General features: G+C 43.7%; 1 long non-coding RNA gene across 1 annotated transcript in view; it reads left to right on the plus strand.

Annotated features, from left to right (window-relative positions):
• LOC141982581 (uncharacterized) overlaps positions 1–16,766 on the plus strand; it is a 52,195-nt gene extending 35,429 nt beyond the window's left edge. Inside the window, exons 6-7 of the long non-coding RNA XR_012638129.1 lie at positions 14,048–14,152; positions 15,967–16,766. This is a non-coding gene — a long non-coding RNA (uncharacterized LOC141982581). The remainder of the gene's footprint in view (positions 1–14,047; positions 14,153–15,966) is intronic.
• Positions 16,767–22,187: the final 5,421 nt, after the last annotated feature.

The following is a 22,187-nucleotide window of genomic DNA, read 5'->3' on the forward strand; positions in this document are numbered from 1 at the left end:
CTCAACCTCATGACCTCCCTCTTGGACTCACTCCTGCCCCTTAACCACTGCCTACTACCTTTCAACCTGTGTCACAAAATCCTACTAAATGGATTTCCTTTTCCCAGTATCTCACTTCCAGTTCCTACCACAGAAGACCATGACACCATTCTTTCCCATATCTCTCGGCCAATTTGCCTTTCTTAAAATACTCCCAATAGCCTGTCCCATTCAGAACCCTTTGGTAAAATTTCTGAGACCAAGACCATCAGAAAATTCTGACAATGTCCTACTGTCCACACCTACACCCCCTTCTTTTAGTAACAGTTAAGATCTTCACCCTGTTGTAGCTTGAGAGTGAACACTACATTATAAAATTAAACTGGATTATATAAGCCTGTTATATTTCCACTATGGATCTTTAGAAGGTTTTCTGCCACAAGACAAAATACCTTGAAGGCTGATTCCAGTTAGCAGAAGAGTTTTACACCCAGAGCTTGGAGGGGGAAAAAACAAACCCAACCCTGCTGTTATAATTTTCCCCACATGCTGCCTGTAACGCTGTATGGAATCTGGGGGACACTTGAGCATATTATGAATATCAAATATTGTAAAATTGCAATGAGTTGTGCCAGATATGCCATGCAAGGTATCTGCAAAATTGTTATAATTTGCCAGATATGATAATCTTGTTTATATGTTTGTATCACCTTTGTATTATGGGTTACAGATATGTATGTATGTCTCTATTTCAAAACTTGTGCTATGCTTCTGGGTGACACCCCAAGACAGTCTCAGCATTGCATAGCCCAGTGGTTCTCAAACTTTTGTACTGGTGACCCCTTTTACATAGCAAGCCTCTGTGTGCAACCCCCCTTTTAAATTAAAAACACTTCTTTACATATTTAACACCATTATAAACGCTGGAGGCAAAGTCGGGTTCGGGGTGGAGGCTGACAGCTCGTGACCCCCCCCCCATGTAATAACCTCACGACCCCCTGAGGGGTCCTGACCCCCAGTTTGAGACCCCCTGGCCTAGCCTGCTTGATGGCCCATTAAGGACCATCAGCTACACAATTGATCCGTTGAGAGAAGGCAAGGGATAAACCTTGTGACTCAGCAAGGCATGCAGGGGCATGCCCATGGACAGAACTCTAAGTCTTCCCAGCCATGATTGTATCCTGGGACAGTCCTCCTTGCCTTTCCCTTCCCAGTCCTTTACCTTTTTGTTCTTTTGTCTCTCCCTCCAGCTTATTTAAAAAAAAATTCAGTAAGATACTGTGTGTGTGTGTATGAAAGGGGAAGCTTACAGGAAGTGAAAGCATTAGACTACTGTAAATATGTACATAAAAGGAATCTTGAGCATAAAATACACACACACACGGTGTTTATGCTAAAGGCAAAAGCCTTTTACCAACCATGATCGCTCAAAGCATACTAGAAGAATGCAGTAGATGTACAACTACAGCCATAACCTTTGATTTGTTCCTACAGTTCAGAAACTAGCACTGCTGTAAAACAGAGCAGAGTTATAAGAGCATTAAAGGAATTAGGTTGAGCTCATCAGGGCTTCCTTTTTGCTTTTTAGAATAGCCACTGCATTAAAAAAAAATATTCTGAGTAAAAGAATCTTTCCATATGTGGCTAGATAATACTGAACTCTGTTTCCACTAAGAGCTTTAGCTCACATGGAAATAATTTTTTAACTAGCTGGGAGTGGTTCCCTAACAGTTCCTGAAGCTGTTCCCCTCTGCCCATATCCCATCCACCCTGGCTCATTTTCGGAGCTACACCCAGTGTGCAAAGTGACCTCTGTTCATAAGCTGACACACACTGTTATTCACTAAAAGAGGGGAAGGGCATAAGTGACCACTTACACACACTAGGAGATTTAAAGCAGGATCTGCATTGTCAATATGAGAAAGTCATGAAGGACAATACATTCTTAGTGACACTATGATGAGTAGAATGATGTTATCTTTACACTGTATTGCTGCAACATGACAATGCAGTTCATACAGATGATATAAGAAAACTGAAGAGCCTGTTAAAGTAGTGTGTGGTTTATTTAAAATTTCAATTCTGTAGGCCCCGTCACACAATACACCATAAGGCAGCAGTGTCCAATAGAAATTCAATGCTAGCCACACTGCTAGCCACACTTGTGGTTTTGAATTTTTCTTATTAACCACATTATAAAGAAGCCACATGCATTAGCCACAATTCAATAGCCTATCAGCCACATACGGCTAGTGGTGAACATATTGGACACCGCTGCGATAAGATCACAAAAAGAGGAATTATATGAAAAACTACTGATGGGGAAGAAACCTCAAAACAAGATTGGATATGCCACAAAAAATCAGTTCTTTAACCTATTGAGATTGAACCAATATCACCCCTTTTCATTTAACCCTACTCCAATAGCCTATTTGACCTGTCATACCTTACATTCTTTAACCCCTCCCTTGGTATATTTATTGGGTATTGATATGAACATAAAAGTACTGAATACCGGCGAAAAGCTCTTGCTGGATTCTTCCTTGCTAAACCAGGGAATAGTTTATAAAGGATAAACTGTTCAAGTTGTTGAGGCTAAATTTAGAATCTGGTGTGTGCGTGTGGTGAGTCACAATCCTAATACTGCAAAAGATATAAGCAATTAACAGAATCAACCAAAACTAATTATTTCCTACAGTGTAGCAAACATAGAATAATTTGTCAGGAACAGCCACCGAAGTAAAATAGTATTGATTGGTTACAAAAACAAAGCAGTATTTTATTTAGAACAGAGAATGACAGAGAGATGGGGCTGAATATTTAAGACATGTATTGGACAGGGACTTACTGTCTTTTCAGTCCAGCAATTACTTAGGGCCTTATAAGTGAGAATAGTGCAACAGAGTAACAATAGAAGATAGCTCATCCATACTACGAACCAAATGGATCAGTTTTTTCCCCCATATTATTCAACATCTAAGTAAAGTCACTGGAAGAGTTGGTTAAACATGGTTTGAAGCTCAGACAACACCCAACTCTAAAGCTCTTTTATGTCCAAAGTAAACAGCACATCACCCAGCATTCTCAATGTCCAGCCAAAATTAACACATGCATGTAGAACAGCTGGCTAATGCTGAACTGGCAAGATGGAGGGGAAGCTGGTGAGATGCTATGAAGAATTCTCTTTCTCTGTAACAAACCCGATTATCAAGGGCATCTGTCATATGATTGTTACTTGGTCTGCAGCTGTGGGGTCCTTTTGGACTGTTCAGTACTTCTGGATAGTCAAATAGCTGTGAAGGCAAAAAATGTCCACTTCCACCCACAACTGACAAGAAGATAGTGCCCCATTGTGTCAGTCACAGACCAGGTCTGTGATCTCTATGTTTGAATATTGCAACTCATTGGGCCTGAGCCTTTGTCTGGCTCCATCGCTTTGCATTGTTGGAGAGGCAGTAAGGGGACGGTAAGCTGGCATAATAGGTGGCTCTTTGCCAACTGCACCTGGCTCTCACCCTAGCATAAGGAATATTGCCAAAGTGCATTAATCTTTGGCAATCCTGGGTTACCAAAATGGTTTGTAGGGTTCTGAGGCTGCTCTATTTTCTCTTTTGAACAAGCCCCAGTTGTCCTCTGGATCAGAAAGGTGGAAAAGTGGCAGAAATCTACCTATGTACCCACATTCTCTTTGGGTACAACAAGCAGTGTTCAACACCCCTAAGGATCTGGCCCATTATGAAGCTAGATAGCCTGAAAAATCTCCAATTAGTACGAAAAGCAACAGCTCATCTACTTAATAGCATAGATCACCCACCCTGTACTCTGCTCCCTGCATTGGTTCTTTGTTGATCAGAGTCTAGTTCAGAGTCTCTGATACCCATGGGATTGTCCTTGCACACCTGAGAGATTGTCTTGCGCTCTGCAACCATGACTTCCTATGACACTTGGGTTCCATTCGAAAAATGTCAACCAATGGGAGAAAGAAATTCCACAGCATCTGGGTTTAGCTTATGGAACTCACTGCTGAAGTAAAGTAGTAAGAACAAGCTCAAGCCTCACCATCTACAGAACTAATTGCAAAATTTATTTCTTTAACTTAGCTTCAATTCAATACATTCTACACAAAAAAAACCCTGAGAGATGAATAAAGCTATTTTTTCTGTAGGCTGGGAAGGAAGAAAATGAGAGTTTATTATTAACATTGTTGTTGAATACTCCGGAGGTGCCCAGATATTTCATTCATTTGTGGACAAACACTTGGCCCATGTATATGTTATTAATGTTCAACATTGAAGTTTCAAAGTCAGTTATGTTAGCCTCATGCACAGATAAGAGGAGGTTACTTACCTGTAACGAGGTTCTTTGAGATGTGTGGTCCCTATTTGGTTTCCAAAATATGGGTGTGCGAAGCTGGAACAATTTTGTACCAGTGACCTGCATGTACGTCTTCTTCATGTCTGCAGCCGAGGCTATACGGGGTTGACACTGCCCAGTATCCCTCTTACCACTAAGCAGTGTGATCCGTAGCAGAGGGGGGATGGAGGGCGGGTATTGGAATCCAAATAGAGACCACACATCTCAAAGAATCTCTAGTTACAGGTAACCCCCTCTTCTTTGGAATCCCTATATGGATTCCAAATGTGGGTGAATAGCAAGCAGTGATCAGCATGGAGGTGGGTGTGAGGACTTGCAAGAAGTTATAGTCTGCAAGACAGCGTGGCTAATGGGCGCATCTGCAGCCGGGGCAGTGGCGTAGTGAGAGATAAAGATGTAGACAGAGCTCTGCGAGGCAGGCCAACGTGGAAGAATGTGCCCGTGTAGAGTGAGCTGTAACCCCAGGAGGAGGAAGTATCTTAGAGTGTGTGTTGCATTTGTAAATGCAACAGGAGATCCATTTGGAGATGCGCTGCAAGGAGAGGGCTTGTCCCTTGCAATGTTCAGCAATGGCAATGAAGAACCTGGGTGAAGTGCGAAAGGCATGGGTGCGTTGCTGATAGAAGGCTGGTGCACAGTGGATGTTGAGAGAGTGCGAAGTGCTGTCTCTGCAGGAGGCATGAGGTTTGGGATAGAAGGCCAGGAGGTGGAATGAGGACACCACATTAGAGATGAATTTGGGGTGCAGGTGTAAGGAGACCTTATCCTTGTGGACGATGGTGTTGGGGGAGGTCAGCTATCATAGCCACCAATTTGCAAACACGTCATGCCAACCTGTCAGCTATCAAGATCATCATCTTCATTGAGAGCTGGGAGAGAGAGAACATCGTGAGGGGTTGCTTGGCAGGCAGAGAGAGCGATGTTAAGGTCGCAGGAAGGGGTAGGTTTGAGCACTAGCAGACCTTTGAAGATACAAATGGTGGTCTGGTGAGTGAAGACAGAGCAACTGTCCACTGGAGGGAGGGAGGCACTGAGTGCCGCCAGGTGGACCCATATGGAATTGTGGGTGAGGCCCGAGAGTTTGAGTTGGAGAAGGTAGTCAAGGAGAATAGGAATGGTTATGGAGTCCAACGGGTAATGGTGGCGATGAGCCCAGGTGGTGAATCGTTTCCATTTTGCGTGATAGCAGGCCCTGGTAGACAGCCTCCTGATGTGCGTGATGATCTCACGCATTGGGGTGGAGCATGCCCTGGCTACGCGTGAGCTCCATCCAAATACTAAACCGTGAGGTGGAGTGGGCTCAGGTTGCGGTGCCAGTCATCCCTAAGCCTGCGTGAGGAGATCCAGATGAGTGCGGAAGCAGATTGGGGGGCAAGCAGAGAGGTGGAGGAAGTCTCTGAACCAATACTGGCAAGGCCAACAGGGAGCTATTAGTATGACCATCCTTCGGTCCCAGTGAATCTTGTGCAGGACTTGCAGGAGTAGGGGAATGGGCAGAAAGGAATAGCTGAGGTCACTGGTCCAGGGAAGGAGAAAGGCATCTCCTGGAGCAATAAAGGGGAGTTTATGGTTCTCGTGAAGAGGTCACAACTGAGCAGGTCAGAGCCAGGGGAGGAATCAGACATCCCTGCTTCACTGCAGAACTCCGGATCAGGGACTGAGTGGTGCAGCACCCTGCCCCCGAAGGAGACCAACTGTGGAGAAGAGTTGTTGGGACTGCTGTACACCGTTTATCCTGAGGAGACTGAGGACCCATGGACTATGGAGCCACCCCAAGGAAGGGTGGTAGGAAGTTACCCAGGGAAACCAGGTTTCAGAGGGGTAGCCATGTTAGTTTGTATTAGCAAAAACAATGAGGGGTCCTTGTGGCACCTTAGAGACTAACAAATTTATTTGGGCATAAGCTTAGCCTGGTTGGGTTGTCGGGAAACGAGTCAGTGTGTTTCGGTCACTTCCCCACTAACCCTGTGGTGGAACCACTCCCCATTGTTAGGGCCCTGGGCTGGGATCCAGTGGAGTAGGGTGGGCCCGGGTTCCCCCATCCCCTTGCTGCCAACCCCAGCCTTGGGTGGCAGCCTACTCACCCTAGGCCGACAGGCCTGTACCCTGTTTTGTGCTTGCCCCAGCCAGGAGGCTTTGGGCCCCTAAACTGTGTTTGCTGTCTGCTCCAGCCCGAAGGCTGAAATCTAAAGACTGTTTGTTGCTCTGCCCCACCCAGAGGATCAGAGCCACTAGCTTGTAAATTGTGGTCTGCCCCTGGCAGCAGGCTTAGGCTAAAGATTCCCTGTTACTCTGCCCTACACAGAGACCCAGAGCTACATATGGTAAATTACTGCCTGTCGCAGCCAGGAGGCTGGGCAATAGATTGTGTGCTGCTCTGTCCTGAACATAGGGTCAGATCCCTAGCCTGCTAATTGACTGCTTGCTGTTTGATGTAGTGAGGCAGAGTGGCTTCCCTCCGAGCCTGACAGGGAATGACGAACACAGAACCACTAAACCCTGCTGGGTAATGTCCAGTACCCAACTGTCTGTGGTGATCTTGCCCCAACTGTGGGCAAAATGGCCCCCAACGATGCAACGGAACACTGGATAGGAGAAGGTTTGCAAGTCTTGGCGTTGGAGTCAAAACTGCTGCTTACACTGGAGGTTGTGGGAGGGTCGATGAAGCAAAGGTGGCAGTGGCGGAGTAGCATGGCTGCTGAGTGTGCTGGTGGCTTCGGGGTGGCTCTTGCTGGCATTGAAAGTAGGATGGATGGGGGCATAGGGATATGGGCAGAAGGACGGCTGCTCTTGCTGATGGCTCAGGACTGTGATGTAAATGCCAGGTAATCTCAAAGTAGCGCAAGAATCCTTGAGAGAACGGAGAGATTCATCCGTCTTGTCGCTGAAAAGTTTGTGGGTGTGAAAGGGGAGGTCCTCAAGAGTGATCTGGACCTTCTTATGGAATCCAGACGATTGGAACCAGGAACCCCGACAGAGTACGATGCTGGTCACCAGGGAGCGGAAAGCAGTGTTGGTAGCACTCACCACTGCTTGAAGGCCTTCTTTGACCACCAGAGTCTCCTCATCCAGCAGTGCCTGGAATGGTTGCTGCTTGTCCGACGGCAGAAAATCTTTAAACTCTGAGAACTTGGAGTACTTGTGAAAACTGTATTCAGCCAACTGGGCCTGGTAGTTGGCGATACGAAACTGGAGTCCTGTTGAAGAGTAGACCTTCCTGCCCAAGATGTCCATTTTCTTCGCTGCCCTGCGGAGAGGTGGACTTGAGATGTTGTTGGTGAGTGTGTTCTGTTGCTGTGGGGACCACCGGGGAGTTAGGGTGAAAAGGAAGTCCGCCACTTTACACGGGGTGAAGTATCACCTGTCCGCGTGGGTGTAGGGGCACAGGAGGCTGGCATGTGCCAGACATCTGTGTCAGTTGCAAAATGGCCTCACAGATGGGAAGGGCTGTCTGGGAGGGTCCTTGTGGTTGGAGGAGCTGAAGGTGCATGTCCTGGACCTCTTCCATCAGGAGTCAGAGATCTGCTGCCACCTGCTGAAGCAGCTTGTGGTAATACTCATGGTCATCAGGAGGGGAAAGGGAGGGTGGAATCAGCACCTCATCTGGTGATGATGAGGCACCAGTGGAACTGGCGGTATCGACTGCACCACCTCTTCCTCCTTTTTCATAAACCGAGGATGATGCACTGTGGACTAGGGATGGCCAATATGATGCCACCGACAATGCACCACAGTCCTGGTATGGGTGGCCAGCAGGGTCAAGCGTAAGGGTCTCTGGGATGTGGTGGACCCAGTGGGTATCGGTACCATGGCTCGGCGATGGGGTCGTAAGCCAGAGGATAGGGTGGTTTGCACGTAGGATCCAGACTATGAGACTGGACAGGCGAGAAGGAGGGGTTCAGCTCTGAGAAGCCCTCGGATTTGGAGGATGGGTTCGGCAGTGGCAGAGCTGATGGTACTGGCAGTCTGAGGTGGATGGAAGGAGCGTGCCTCTCTGGGAGGAGCACTAGAGGTTCATCCACTGGAGGAGGCAGGACCCAGGTGCCCAGGGCACCCAAAAGCAGCGGGGAACTCAGGTATGGTAGCAGCAGCTCTGCAATGGGCAGCAGTGGTTCCTGGCAGCCAGGTGTTCAGGGGACCATGCGTGGCAAACCGGAGAAGCCTGACAGTGTTGGTGGCGCAAGCGGCGGACTCAGCAATGATGGTGCCAGAATGGTGACCGCGGCTGGTGGTGGCACCAGTGGATTGCATCAGTGCTTCTCTTTGTGCTCCATCCAGGGCTTCTTGGGAGCTGGACCAGTTGGGTCCATGTGCAACTTCTCACCTGAACTGGCCTGACTCAAGGACGCAAAGCTGCACTGAGGGGCAGTCCTGGACGGGGATCAACCCTTATGCCCATGGCGATGCTTCTTATGCTCACGGTGCGGCTTGTCAGGCTGTAGCACTGCTGATGGATCTGGTGTCCGGGAGAAAGACGGAGGGGCATCCAGTGGTCCCTGTTCCGACTGCACACGTTGGGGCATAGCCTCTTTCATTAGAAACTTACGGAGACGAAGTTCCTTGGCTTCCCACGTATGGGACAGGAATGATTGACGAATGGAGCAGGGGCTGACATTGTGGGCTTTGCTGAGGCAGTACAGGTCCTGTTGGTGCTCGTTGCTCACCAAGAAGGACCATGGGCATGAAGCACAGTGTTTGAAGCCAACTTGCTGGGGCATAATCCCTGGGAGGGGAGGTCTCCCCAACGGGGGAAGAACTCTGAAAGCAAACCTAACTAAGTACAAGACTAAGACGTTTCAACAACAAGAGAAAATACTATCTACAACTATATACAAGAAGGAAGAACAGACAACCAACTCTCTTAGCTAGGCTAAGAGTGCAGAGGAACAGAAGTTCCGACTCTGGCCATGTGGCAGTAAGAGGGAACTGGAGCAGCATCGGCCCGCACAGCCTCTTATAGCCTCAGCTGCAGACTTTAGGACAACGCACGATGCATGTGTGGATCAATGGACACTGCTACAAAATTGTTCCAGCTCCAGCTAATGGAGCACATGCGCACCCATGTTTGGAATCAATATTGGGACCATCACTTGAAAAAGAACTTAAAGTATCAAATTTAATTATTGATAAACTGAATTTTCTGCTAAATATTGGATCTGGTTTGCATTTCAAAATGAGAGTTCATTAGATTTGTATTACAGTTGATTATCTTCTCTTAGGGAGCTGATTCTGGAAATGTCATTATCGTGTAATATATATATGCATTGACACCTACTTTACACACAATTCCCAGAAAGCAAATATAGGAGCTGACATAGTGATCTAATTGAATTTTACCTGCCAGTTTTGACCCACATTTATTTAAATCCAACTTAAAAATGTCTTCCAATTAGAACATCAGTATGCTGAAAGTCAAAAGGACAGTCCAGTCGACCATATCAAGTTACTGCTAACTGTATGGATATTCCATTTTGCTAAAGTAATTTCCTCCAATTAATATGTCTCTTTAGTAATATGTTTGGAAATAAATAACTATAGAAAAGAAATTAAGACTGAAGCAGATTAATATAGTTGGAGATCTCACACATTTTTTTTTCCAGGACTATACCATTAAAACATCTATGTTGTTTTCAATACAATATGGCACCACTTAGTCTAGATAGTTATGCACTTAAATTGAGATACGAACTACCACAACATAAGAATATGACTATACTGGAGATGGAAGGTGTAATTTCCAGCTAAAGCAGACATACCTTAGCTCCAACTGAGCTAGCATGCTAAAAACAGAAGTGTAGCTGTGGTGACGGGAGGGGATAGCCCCTGAGTATGAGCCCATCGAACACTCTAGGTATGTACTCAGCACAACTAGCCCCACCTGCCACTTGCACTGCTCTGGCTACACCTTTATTTTTAACACACTAGCTGGATTACAGCAAGTATGGGTGTGTCTCCTTGATCCTGAAATTACATCTCTATCACCAGTGTAGACATACCCTAGAGCAGTGGTGGGCCTGCCACTTTCCGTAGTTCCCATTGGTTGGGAACGGCAAACCGCAGCCACACCTGTAGACGGTCAATGTCAGCGAAATGTCTTGCAGCCCGCAATCAGATTACCCTGATGGGCCACATGCAGCCTGCAGGCTGCCCACCACTGCCTTAGAGGACATCACTGGCCAGGCTCCCTGTCTTCCTTTGGAAGTGAATGCCTCCACCATTATTGTTGCCCCTGAGGACACAGTGTGTGCGTACACAGTGTATCCTATCTCCCTGCAGGAGTGAATCTGGCTCCTACTTGCATCTAGTGGAGACTCATCCACACTCCTGTCATTTTGATTTACACGATCTTTACGTGTAAATATCTACACAATATCTACATTTCGGTTAGTTTGCCCCAGTCTTACAAAATCCTGTGTAAACAGAAGGGCCATCATCTTCAGAGTTGAATCAGAAGTAACTTCTGAAATGGGTGCAACTCTCAACCAGTGAGTGAGCAGTGGGCCAACAAGCTCTCCTCCCTCTCCGCACCTCCTCATATCACATGATCCAAGCATGATCAGCTATGGTTTCTGTAAACATTCCTGATCTGGACAAAGTAGTGCTGAAAATAATGGCTTAGAGACTTAGGGAAAAATCCAAAATTGCTTCAGTTAGGTATGCTGGGGAGGAGCAGAGCAATGCTGGCCATGTAAACGGTACCTCAGCCATCCTGCTGGGCACAGGGTAGGGGAGCTCAGATAGCCTGCCACCAACAGCATAAACCAGGAGCTTGACTATGCCCCATGCTGATACATGACATTCATTTGAGGCTTTCCTGCCAGTCATATTAGTCAGACAGAGAACCTTCCCAATGCTATAGAAAGTGCTTCCCATGCTATTGTTACATGGGTCCAGAGAAAGGAAAGGGGTTCCCCGTAGAGGAAAGACTCAAAACAGACTTAGACATTCAGTTGATTGTGTGAAGATATAGGAAATCCCTGTAAAAGGAAATATCACTCAGCCACTGGCCTCTAACATGGCAGAGGGTGGTTACTTCCTCCATGTCAATAAGAAAACACCAGTTCAAGTGGAGCCCCTGAGGTACTTTGGTGGGGCAGCATGTACTGCTGCTGCATCTGTTGTACCTTCTATGTACAAACAGAACTTCGGCCTGCATGAAATGCAACTTTAAAAAAACAAAAAAAATTAAAAATATTTGTATATTCAAAAAGATATCATGCAAAGTTCTGGCTCTTAAGTGTCACAGGAGCCACTCATTGTTGGGGCGCCTCCTAGTGGCTGCATCTGGGACTTGCTCTTTGACACTCCCCTCTACAGTTCACTGCACACCCTGCTGCCACTCTCTCTCTGTGACTCAGGGTGCTCTGTCTTTGGTCCTCCAGCCAGGTTACTGTGCATTTGTCCCTTCCCCCACATCTTCCCTTCACTGTCCAAACTATGCCACTTCCCCAGTGGCTAGTAGGGAAACCCGGGACCATCCCCTACTCCAGGTTATAGCTCAGGGACCCTCTAATCAGCGGCCAAGATCTACATCTTCTTAAACCTTGCTGCCTTTTCCCTGAGCCTTTTCCTATGCCCTCTCCACTGTCCAGAGAGTGGCTACAGACCCCTTTCCTGCAACCCCATTCTACTGCCAGCTTCCTGGCTTCATGGCCCCACCTGTTCCTTCCCAGCTGGGTTCCATCATTATTCAGGGGTTACATCGGCCAGCTAATTCCCATCAGCTGTAGCATATCCAGTTAACTGGCCTTTCCTCTACCGCATTAACCTCTTCTAGACTGGTGTGAACACCCCATCACAAAAAGCTACATCAGAAAAATGGAGAATGAGGTAGAGGACACTCTGCAACAGCTACCAGAGAGATGTTAAACAAGAATAGCTTCTTCTACTCCAAGAGTTGAGGTTTATCTCCAATGGAAGAAGCAGAATGTTAAGAGGGTTCCCTGTGGCAAAGCAAAGAGTCGGAGTGAATGCCAACAACTACAGTTTAAAGAGAGAAGGAGTTTGCAGCCACAGGACCTTTATTATATCTGGATCCACCACTTATTTCTCTGTGTTTCTAAAATACACTTTGTTCCAAAGCAAATAAAATGTGGGTTAGTGCACACTGACGCCCTATAACCATACCAGGCAGTGACAATGCGTTTTGTGTATTATCAGTCAGAAAAAACTTGCCTGGTTGCTACTACTATTTTTCAACTTGCATAAGTTTGCACATTGATCGTATTCATTTAATGAGACAGAACAAGTAATTCTTCAGATGGTGCTTCAGGGAACTATTCCTTCAGTCTAACGCACAATGGAATACTGTTTTATTGCTCCCTCCTTTCTTCTCCCCCCCCCTTTGTTTTGTTTCAAAGACTTACTTTTAAGTATTTATTTTAGTGTATGAAACAGCTGCTTCACAGTAAGACAAACTTGGCAACTCTGACTGGCATCAAAGCTTGTGTGACTTTTGTAAGGTATGATTTATAGCTCCCTTTTTCTTGAACAGCACATGTAAAAGCCAAGAGTATATAATCCTTTTGGATATCAAGATTCCAAAAGTTCTATATTCTAGCAATAGCCAGCCTGAGGCAACCAGCCAATACATTTTTTGTTACATTTTGGCAACATTAAATTTCCTTACAGGGCTGACATAATCCTGGAAATATTACAGAATATCCCTATTTTTCATGATTGGTCAGCTCTATACTAGTGGAGCAGTTAGGTCACTGAAAGAAGAGTATGACACCACCATAACGGATGAAATGCATTTTAAAAATAACCTTTTGTTTTTTAAATTAAAATAGTTTTTAATGAATCTCAGATAATATTTAATTTTAGAAGCAGCAAAAAAAAAAAGAAAAGTTTTCATGTGAAGCACTTTCATATAACTGCAACCTTAAAGCTGGGTAGTTTTCCTAAAACCACCACGTCACAAACAGTGCTTAAACATTAATTCTGGCAGACAGCTTCGAAGGGGAGTATTTTATTAACCTGTTTGCTACACCTGTTGCTTTCCTCTTTGTTTACAGCTACTTATTTGTTCATTTTCTTTTTGTACTACTTGGTCATGGGCAACATAGGCAATTCAAATGGTTCTTAATTGAAAAGATCAAATATATGTCTGTTATTCTATTTCACTATAAACAAAATTCTATTTTAAAAAATCTTTTAAAGAAATGAAACAAAAGCACCACAGCATCAGTTTATTTCAAAGCAGTCAGACAGAAGGTCCTAAAGGCTGAAATGCTGATAATTTACCTTGCAAAGAATGTAATGAAGGTAAAATGATCATTGTTAAAATGAATATATTGAAAATCTGTACTGCCCAGAACTCAGCAAATAGCTGAGCACCTATGGTGCTGAGCACACGTTATACGAAGGCATTTACCGCTCTGCAGAACTGGGTTCTTAGTGTGGCATGATGCTCAGATGAATCTTCTTGAGTGTAACTGAAGTTCTGGAAGGGATGCATGACCACAGTTATCCTATGCAGAACCTTTGATCCGTTCAGTTTGTAAAACATGTGTAGGATATCAACACATTGACTTGGTTTTAGTGCCCTGTTTGGCTCAATTAGAGAAGTATGATCTTTTACTGTAGCTCAGACTGAGCTACTCAAAAGCAGCACACTCTGAACTTGGGATGGGAGGATGGGTTTATGGGATGGGTTTATCAAATCAATAGCTCTTCCTTTTGGTCATTACAGAGTGGCAGTGGAGTACACAATTCTTCATAAAGGAGGACAGTGGCTGCAGCCTAGGACTTGTGCACCTGATATGCAGAGTCGTAATTAAAAGTGGGGAAAATAAGAGTAAGGATCTTTCATATTCACCAAAGGGACAGAGCATTAGATCTATGAGACGAACACACTCAAAACCTGTGTGTCTATATGGACTTCACTAAATATATTGCAATACCAGTTGTAAAAAAATCCCACTAACTTTTAGCAGAGAGAGCTTTCACTCTGTTTCCATAATAATTAACTATCAGATACAAGACCAGATCAGAACCAAAGGGGTGATGCATCTCTCAGGAATGGAAACCACCAAGCCTGAGGCAACTGCAAGGATACAAAGTGCTATTTTGGTCAACTACTGCCTAACTTGGATTCCTGATCTCACTCATATTCAAAGCTTGAAGGATTAGTTCCATGCAGACAATGTGAGCTTATTGGTGACAAAAAAAGATTGCTAATGAAGCAAGCCTCTTAGGAGGTGGAGAATCTTTAAAGATAATCCTTTTCTCTGCAGGGAAGAGCTTTTCTTTCAATTAATATATTTCCTTTCGTAAACCTAAGAGTTCTTAGAGGACAGAAAAGCATTGGGATAGTGGGAATTTTCATAGTGGGATGGGGAATTTTGATTCATTCTAGGCATTCCCCTTTTGGTCTTGGTTTGCAGTACTTATGGATAGGGTTTTAAGCATCTCTCTGCCAAATATTTAACAGGTTTAATTCATCTTATCACAGGGAAGTTGACATGACTACAGTTTTCCAGCTAACCTTAGAACAGGCATCTGATGGCCTGTAGCTACATAATTTGAAAAAATCACTATCCAAATCTACAGATAAAGCCTTTGGGACATCTGCAGAGCTCCCCAGCATTGTATTTGGCAGCAAAGTAGAAAGTGTCCAGGCCACATTTGTTTTATGATGATGGTAAAATCCTATCCCGCAGCCACTCAGCCATTCTTTCCTCGTATGTTAGGATAATTTCTTAATCAAAACAAGGCTTAGAACTGGCCCGTTCTATAGAAGAGGTGTCTGTGTATGCACGAAGTGGAGAAGGAATATCGATAATTACTATGGTGAGAGAGTGTAGGTGTTGCTGTTTGACTGACAGCAAGTTCTGCAGTGACTAATTAAAGCAGCTATAAGAGCCCCAAGTCTGGAAATAGAATTAAAACACTTAATGTCACATGTTCAGAAGATCAAGTGTCTTATTTGCTTTAGACAAAACAAAAGTTATAGTTGTGTTTGGCAGTACTGACTATTTTTAAAAGAAGAACAAAATATACACTCAGACTTCATCGTCCCAGTTTTCATAATATGCCGACAGGTGCTGTTTTCAGCAGGCTCCCTACACTTCATATGACAGAACTACTACAAGGAATAACATCCTCCCCTTGCCCCACATAAATGGCACATAACCAGCAGTTCCCATTGTTCTCCAGTCACTGACCATTTACCATTACAAATACAAGAAAAGGTTAAAACATGGAAACCGAACAATTAAAAGCTGCTAACATAGAATCACTATAGTGCAAAAATCCCCCAAATTCTCCATGTTTCTGTGCAAGTGTTGCTAAAAGTATTTACTGTACCACTTTGGTAGGACATGACAGCTATTTTTCCATGTAAGTGTTTCCAGCTGTCCCGTTCTCCCCATCTACCACATGTGCCATAGATGCAGGAAGCATATCTAGCTGATAGACAGATGGTTGAAAAATATGATCAACTATTTCTATTCTCAGCTCTGCCTCAATTTCCCCATCTGTAAAAAGGGGATAATGACACCCTACTTTTAAAGCACTTTGAGATCTAACGATGAAGAGTGCTAGGGAACAGCTGGGTATTATTATTACTACAGAAATATTATCTATCATCTTTTTTTGGTCTTGTTTCAGGTCTGCTATGAGCCCCTTTCCCAAAAAGCAGCTTCAAGTAGGATCCAGCATTTGTACTAGCTAAAAGAACACAGGCGTTTGTCTCACAATGTCTTGCAGTCAGAGAAACCAATAGCTACAGAGTCTCAGCTCCTACAGAGGAGCTGCGACTGAATCTTGAAGTGAATGGGCAACCGATACTGGAAAGATGTCAAAGCTACATTGACGCTATTGATGGCGCTGTGACCTTATGCATTAAACGAAGATGTTGGTGAAGTTTTCAGTAATGCATCCAGAACACTGGAAAAGTGTATGATAGTGTTTGCTGGAAAAGCAATGTATTAATACTGTAAATCTGTCTGGATTCTGTCAGGTCAACATTACCATCACGGAAAGAAAAGGAAGATCAAGCCATCCACAGATAGCACTATTTCTCAAAGGGGATATTAGAAATGATGAGTATGTAAGTCTGGACACCACTTAGAAAGGAAGAGAGGCTGGATTTATCTAGGGAAATGAAAGAGATGTGAAAGAGAGATGGGGAACTGTGGAAGGGAAAGAAGTGGAGGAAAGGATTGGGCAGAATTAAAGGAAGACTGAAGAAAATTAAAAAGACAAAGCAGAAGCAAAAGCAAAAAAAATAAATAAATAATGGAACCAACATGCTGTTTGCTGCCATTATATTGTTCATTCTATAGGTGGTGTAATCCCCTCCCCTCCCACCTCTGTCCTGTCTATTTGGATTGTAAGCTCTTTGGGGTAGGGACTGCTTACTACTACTGTGTGTTTGTACATTGCTTAGCACAATGAGCCTCATTCTTGTTAATCCTTTGGCACTACTGTAATAAACATTATTAATAAGATATTATATATATGGGTTGTTCATTTCATTTTATTTTAACTTTATTTCTCTTGCAGAAAAAGTATTGTTCCAAGCTGTTCTGTGTCCATTGTCAGTCAGTGACAGGCCTGGTGTTTATTTCAACCCACTATAAGCCTAGGCATGGGAAAGAGGGGAAAATCCAGGCTGATCATGTTTCTTGGAATGCAGGGAAGGGAAAAAAATATCCTGTCTGATCATGGCTTTGTCAGGGATGAGAGGCAAATAAAGGAGGACTATCAAAGCAATCATTGCCTGGTGGAGAGAAGGAAAAGACTTTTGAGATGATCATGGTTGTTGATGGTTAAGGGAAAGAAAATCTGTAGGATGATCTTAGCTCTGTGAAGAAGATAAAAAGAAAGGGGCTCTTCAGAGTGAATATGGACCTGGGACAAGATCCACTAGAATGAGGGGAGGAGACTTGGCTATTCTACAAATTGTGCTTTAGCTCCTGTTGGAAATCATCATCTCTATGACATCTCCAGTTCTTGTTGCTATCTGTTACTACAAAAGATACCTCCAGCAGAAAGTGTGATTTAGGGCCAGACGTCATGCTTACTTAAAACCGAGTAATACCTTACTCTTCAAGTAGACCCATTAATTTCAGTGGGACTTCTATAACTACTCAACATGAGGAAGGATGGCAGGAACTAACCCTTGAAGATGATTAGTTATCATTTGTATTGCATTGGCATTTAAGAGCCCCAATCATGGGCGAAAGTTCCATTTTGCCAGGACAAACACAGAACAAAAAGAAAGCAAGTGCCCCAAAGAGCTTACTGTCTATGCATGACAAGTGACAACAGATGGTGACAGGCAGACATATGTGGACAGAGCAAGGTAGCAACCAGGATCAGGATTTTTGTATGAATCATCGCAGAGGAGTTTTAATGATGAAACTTCCCTAATTTCTTTTAATATATATAATTCAGGTCCTTACCATTTCTTTTCAGTTGCCTTCAACTTTTTAATATTTTCAACAAATCTTTAATACATCCCCCCTTCTCCTCCCTCCCCACAAAAAAAATCTTCCAGGAAAATGTGGTGACCATATGTTTAAACTCTTCTTCCAGACTCCCTTTACTAGTTGCCATCAGGATCCCTCCAGAGTGGAACTCATTGTTGCTCCATTTCAGGGTTTGGCATTGTCGCCTAGCGATCAAAATTGTGACATTTTGGGGTAGGTGGGTTTATTTCATGGCTAAAATACAAATGTGCCCTGTAGATTACTCTAAAATGGTAGCCTCATTTAATAAAGGAGACATTTTTGTCACTGAATAAACAAAGGCTTACTTTCTGTCTTTAAACCTCAGATGTAATTAAACAGAAAGGTTAATATTGGATTTCCAAGTATCGTAGTTCTGCTAATGTCAGTTATTCTTTGTGAACACAGTATGAGTTTTGATTAATGAATCAGTTCAACATGCACTATTGCATAAGCCCAGTGTACTTTGCATGACCTTCAGGTGATTATTGCAGGTTCCCCCCAGAGGTATTTTTATTTTCATCTCTCTTGTTCCTCATTGTGATAACTGCACTGTGATGAGTCAGAGGAGTGGCACAGAAAGACAATCCACACTTTTAGTTCAGGTACCAGATCCAGACTTCAGTAAAATGAAAAAAAAAAAGCTTCCACAAGCAGAAGTCCTAGGTGTCGAAGGACAGAGTAATGTATCCTACACCATAAAGTCCAAAGTGGGAGGGAGCACGATAGGGACAGCACCGGTTTGGTCTCCTCAAGCCTTCAGACTATCTGATCCTCTTCTCTGTTCCTGTTTATGTTTCCCATAGGGAACCCAGTGCTCACTGTCTATTAAACTCACTAACATTTTCCTCATGGACTTCTTAGTGCACAATTAGGCCTTGCTACTGAATTGCTTCTTGCAACAGCATGAGGTAGGTGGCTGCATCCTGGCAACATCTGCAGAATTGCGTAGCTGAGCAGGAAAGGGGTATATCCTAGGCTTCTCAGGTAGTATCAGGAATCCATCCACCCCATCAAATTGCTGTACAATAGTGCAGACATTGGAACTGTGTGTGTGTAGGTACATAGCTACCTACACGCCTATTTTATACTGTGCATATACACTGTGAATATATTGAATGTGGGGTTCGAGTTGAAGTCTGGGGCATTGATTTCAGATTCAAACTATTTTTTTCCCTGCTGTTCAATAGGCCCTTCCTTGACCTGCTCCCCACAGCTTCTTGATCTCCCGTCTCCAGGGGGACTTACTCCTGGAACCTAGCAGGCCCCCATGTGTTTTGACTTCCTCAAAACCATACCAAGATTTTGGAGCCACAGAAGATGCTGTCAGTTGTTTTGGGAGTGTTCTACCCATAGGTGGCAGGTAAAATTATTGTCAGGGTGGGGATGCTACAAAAAATAGAAGATTCTTCCCTTGCCTATTTCTTACCCTGATCCTGACCTCCAGAGACAAAGCCATTGTTGGGGAACCTGGAGGTCTCCTTCCCTTGGAGATGGATTTAATGTGATCTGTGTTTTTTTCTCAAAAAATGGAGAGTATTTTTAAACTAAGAACAGACACTGGAGAAAAAAAGCAAACCTTAAACCAACCACTCCATATGCTCTTCTGTTCTAGGCTCTGCTTGTCATAGAATCATAGAATATCAGGGTTGGAAGGGAACTCAGGAGGTCATCTAGTCCAACCCCCGCTCAAAGCAGGACCAATCCCCAACTAAATCATCCCTGCCAGGGCTTTATCAAGCCTGACCTTAAAAACCTCAAAGGAAGGAGATTCCACCACTTCCCTAGGTAACCCATTCCAGTGCTTCACCACCCTCCTAGTGAAAAAGTTTTTCTTAATATCCAACCTAAACCTCCCCCACTGCAACTTGAGACCATTATTCCTTGTGTTGTCCATCTCTAACAACACAACACAACTAGGATTCTCCAACTCTCCCAAATTACCTCTTGTCTCCACAATACACAGCTAGTCACTTGTTTGCACCCTTCCCGATATATGGCCAACTTGTCTTTTTCTGCTGCCCTATGCACCAATATGCGTTCCTCTAATCCCTGTGTACACCCTCGTCATCATTTCCAACTCTAATGTAGGTAACAAAAAATTAAATGTTATGCACTGTAAAGCTGTGTGATTTTATGCCTTTTCTTTTCCCATTTCCTCGCTTTTCTTTTTCCTCTCTCTCACGTACACCTCCCTAATCTCCATTCTTTCCCTTACACCTAATCTCTCTCCTTCCTTTCCCTCTCTTGGTTTACTTAGTGGCTCCTTTCTCTTCTTCTCATCCTTTCCTTTGCTGGTTTCTTTCCTTTACCAGCTCTTTCATTCCTTCTCTGACCACTACCCTCTAGCTATAGGTCTCTCATACCACCTTTACTAGCCCTCTCTCTCTCTCCTGTCCTCCCTTTACAAATCTTTTCCTTCCTCCTCCCAGGTTTTTCTCCTCCACTTTTTTGCAATTCCCTCCATGACACTTCTCTTCCTCTTTGCTTTCACATTATCCCTCCACCAGGATACTACTGGGTTGTGGAAGACAGACATGAATTGGCCCCTTCTCCAGCCAAGCAAAAGGAGAACACTCAGACCTGGACCACTTTTGCTTTCACCCTGCCTCCCTGCTGTGGCCAGGCAGGCAGGGAACAGAGCTGAGCAGAAGAAATTTCCATTCAATCTGAGAACACCTGATCTACCCAAGTGCTACTGTTCTTTGTGCAACATATCCAAAGAATTTATACGCCAGAAGAGCCAGGAAGGGAAGATGCTGAAACTGTTTGCAGCAGACTTCTTGTCTTTGGGGGGCAATCTCGTTCTGTTTATGAGACTTAGCACTCCCCATTTTCCCAGTCCCAGGCACCTAGGTTTTAACCTCTTGGGCACAAAGGGGAACCAGTAGGCCAAATTCATCCACATGTAATGACTTCAGTGGAGTAACACCATGGATAAATATGGATCAGTAACTGCTGTTCTCATCTCCTTCCGTACTCCCACAGATAAGGCCAAACTGGGTTCAAAGTGATGCAGTTAATATTTTGCAGGTAATGCTTTTTATACCATGATTAACAAAACTATCTGTTAAAAACATGATCCACCTGTTATCTGTGCTCTTCCTGACTTCACAGTTAGTAACAGCACACAGAAGGGGAGTAACAAACAGTAGGATCAGTATCTAACTTATATGTAATAACAGCCTTGGTAAAAAAACAAAAGCAAATAATCACACCACTGGTAATTACATGGGTCTAGGGTACCCCAGTAAAACACAACACAGGAGACCTAATCTTCCCAAATATTTGTTTCCCATTGAAACAAAAAGCATCAGACTTTTAAATGGTAGTTTAAAATAAAGGCAATAATTTATTTCCAGCTGGTGCAATTGTTTAATAAAATGCCTGCTGTGTCTCCAGAAATAATGTTCTTCTTTCCCCAGCAACACAGATAATTACCCTGTCTTTGGGGCCACCAGCACAATGCATCCAAAAATGTTCTCACTTAAAGTACAAGATTTTCAATGGCAGTAATTTGCCATATGGAAGAATAATACTAAAAAAGGAGTTACAAACATATGAGCAAATTGGAAAAAATATTCTAACAGAAGGCTGATGCTACTTCACTAGTGTAATAACTATTCATCTAATGTCTTCATTATGAAAAATAAAAAAGCCCAGGCTGTCTTTCTTCCCATCTACATTCAAACTTCCACACTTTGTAGGTGTTACTCTCAGCATCTTCAGTCTGTAAGGAAGTGAGATGAAAAGGCAGCCTTCAAACTATTGTAGACTGGATGAAAAAACTGTGTGGAGCCGTAGTTAATTATCTTGATTATGTTAATTTGTGTTGTTTATCAGCAGCCAAGGAGGTGCTAGGTGTTGCTTAAGGGTTTTTGTAGTGTCTGAGTTTTTATTTAAGATGTAATTTGCATAATGCATAAAAATAATTTCCTATGTCCAGGCCCCAAAACAAATGTTTGATTAATAGAAAAATATAAGTGATTCTTTTGTTTTGCTTTCTTACAGCTCAGGTAAGAAAACAGAGAATAAAACTCTGCCTATGGCAGAATTATCCCACTGGGGCAATACAGTTTTTAACATTCTGATGAAACTGTTTGTTTGGACAAACTAGCTGCATGTTTATGAAACAGTGTTATTTAGCATTAAAAGCTTGTCGCTGACATGTATTGTTTCTCTAGCAATGTGATCTAGTTTGAATACTAAAAAGGAGTTGCTGTTTTCCTTTTCCCCACGTGTGTCCACAAAATTAAACTAAGATACGGAGAAATTCAGTTACTGGCATTTCTTGGAGACTCTCCAATGCCAGAGGATTTTGCAAATGACATAATAATAGCTGATGCAAAGAGACGACTGCAAATCAAGCACATACTC

This window comes from Natator depressus, chromosome 2 (genome assembly GCF_965152275.1).
Source record: "Natator depressus isolate rNatDep1 chromosome 2, rNatDep2.hap1, whole genome shotgun sequence".
NCBI classification, from domain to species: Eukaryota; Metazoa; Chordata; order Testudines; family Cheloniidae; genus Natator; species Natator depressus.